Source organism: Nicotiana tabacum, chromosome 18, assembly GCF_000715075.1.
Source record: "Nicotiana tabacum cultivar K326 chromosome 18, ASM71507v2, whole genome shotgun sequence".
In the NCBI taxonomy this organism is placed as follows: Eukaryota; Viridiplantae; Streptophyta; class Magnoliopsida; order Solanales; family Solanaceae; genus Nicotiana; species Nicotiana tabacum.
The window spans coordinates 25,864,079-25,866,743 of record NC_134097.1 but is presented as its reverse complement, the minus strand read 5'-3'; positions in this window follow the sequence as shown (position 1 = coordinate 25,866,743).

Here is a 2,665-nt window from a genome sequence, read left to right as displayed (position 1 = left end):
TTTCCAAAGATCAAACTTCTCCAAATCATTGGGTAAGTGTCTTTAATCAATTTCAAACTATATTTTGTAATTATGTCTTAGATTTAACATCAAATTCATGAGAATCTAAAGGAAAATTTGGGGAAAATTATAAAATCTTTCAAAAATGTAAAATGTTGATTTGAATGACCAAATAGTATCGAAATTAGATAATTTTTGTATGGGTGAACTCATAGCAGAATGTGTGTTTGATTTTTTTAAATTTTGTCGAGTTCCGTGTTGCGATCCCGGGTAGTTGACTTTTGTTGACTTTTTACAAATTGTATAAGAATCATAATTTTGTTAATTGAAACTGTTTTCTCTTGCATTGTTTGATGTATTCAAGTTGTTTTTGGCTAGATTGAGCTGAGCGTTGATGAATTGGTAAAGGAAAAGCAAAATTGTGTATTGAATTGGCCGGATTGAGGTAAGTATCTTGCCTAACCTTGTGTGGGGGATTTTCCCTTAGGATTTGTGTCTTCTATGCTAATTATAGTCCGTGCACGCGATGTGACGAGTGTGTGCTCAGATTTATTTGTGTGAAATTTGCCTCTAGGGTTCTTAGGTCCTTATGTCCATTATGTGGAAAATATCCTGTTATGATTGGATTTAATAATTGCTTGACTTGCCTCTATATGCTTCATATGGTATTGTTAACTTTCCTCTAATTCCTACGTGTTACAGTGACCCTTAATTGCCTCCCTTTCTATTTTGGATATTTCTTTATTGTGAGTTCTTCTATGACTTCGTGCAAATATGTTACATATCCATTTATTGTGGTTACCGGTGTAGTATCACGTGCTTATTATGTCTGGTTGTTTTGTTGAGGTTATCGTGCTTCTTGATTTCTTTTCCGTGTCCCTTATGATGTACTTGTTGATTCCCTTGCCGGGATGTTATTGTTTATGATATTGTCTCCCTTGCCCTGATGTTGTTATCATACTCTTGTTCCACTGTCGGGATTCTTTTATGCTTGATGTTGAATTGTATTTGGGGATCGGGTTGCATATCGCAACGGTATTATATGAAATGGGATCAGGTTGCACGCCGCAACGGTATTATGTGAAATGGGATCGGGTTGCATGCCGCAACGGTATTATGTGAAATTGGATCGGATTTCACGCCACAATGGTATTATATAAAATGGGATCGGGTTACGTGCCACAACGGAATTATATGATTTGGGATCGGGTTGCACGCCGCAACGGTATTATGTGAAATGGGATCTGGTTGCACGCCGCAACGGTATTATGTGAAATGGGATCGGGTTGCACGCCGCAACGGTATTATGTGAAATGGAATCGGGTTGCACACCACAACAATATTATATGATTTGAGATTGGGTGACATGCCTCAACAAGAAAGAATAAAAGTGAATATTGATTCATATGGTGAGAACGAGAGTAAAAGCACGAAGGATGATGCAGTGCACTTTCTGTTGATGTGTTTATTTGTTGTTATCAATTCAAGTACTTTAACTGTTTAAATCCCTTTATTGCTGTGATCCTTTATGTTGGAACCGACAGTATTTCCAATACCTCGCCGTATTTATATATATACATTCCAATACTTCAACCTTCATTAATTGTTACATCTTTAATTCAATTAGTTTCTCAATTATATCCCCTTAAACCACTTGAGATTGTATTTTACTTAAAAAAGAAATTTCTACTAAGCTTTAAGTTATTGACTCCTATGTTAAAGGTAATAATCCATTCGATGTTGTATTTTAATTGAAAGGGGTACCTTCTTTACTGAAATGATTATAAAATAAACAACTTTATCTTTTCTCGCTGGCTTTCCTAATAAGTTTAGAAATTGTAATTTACTTATATTAGGTAAATGAGACTTCTTGAACATCTTGAGTGCATTTGTACGAACATTATGTATTATATAGCATGTGGATTTTGTTGTTAAAAGTGAGATGGAAATTATGGGGGCACAAGATGCCATGTGTTCTGAAGGTTTGGAAGTTGGAATTATGATATGAGAAATCGAGGATTGAGATGGTCGGGATTTATGTATTAGATATGATGTGATTGATTGAGTTGGTATTGCCTTCTTTATTTGAATACATTCTTACTTGTCTATGTTCCTGTTATGTCAGTGTTGATTTACTTGGTTATCTGATTTACTTGGTTATCTGACTTACTCGGTTATCTGATTTACCTGGTTATCTGATTTATTTGGTTATCTGATTTACTTTGTTATCGTTCGTTACTACCCGCGTTCTCCCTTTTATTGTTCCTACTGTTTGTATTTTGATTTCTCTCTGCTGTTGATATTATCTCGTTATCTTTATCTCGATATTTCACTATCATATCTTGTTCATTTTATTTGACCAGTAGGTGTCTTGACTGTTCCTCGTCACTACCCCACCCAGGTTAGTCTTGATACTTACTGGGCACCGCTGTGGTGTGCTTATACTACACTTCTGTACATTTTTGTGTACAGATCGATAGCAGCTATGCGGATGGTCGCAGTGGAGACTCACGGTAACCTGTTATTGTGTTCGCAGGCCTCAGAGTCACCTTCATTTGTATTTACGTTCCATTGATTCCTTCTCGTTCTGGAACAGTGTTGTATTTATTTTATATAACTAGTCTTTGAAAGGCTTATGACTTGTACCACCAGTTTTGGGGAATTG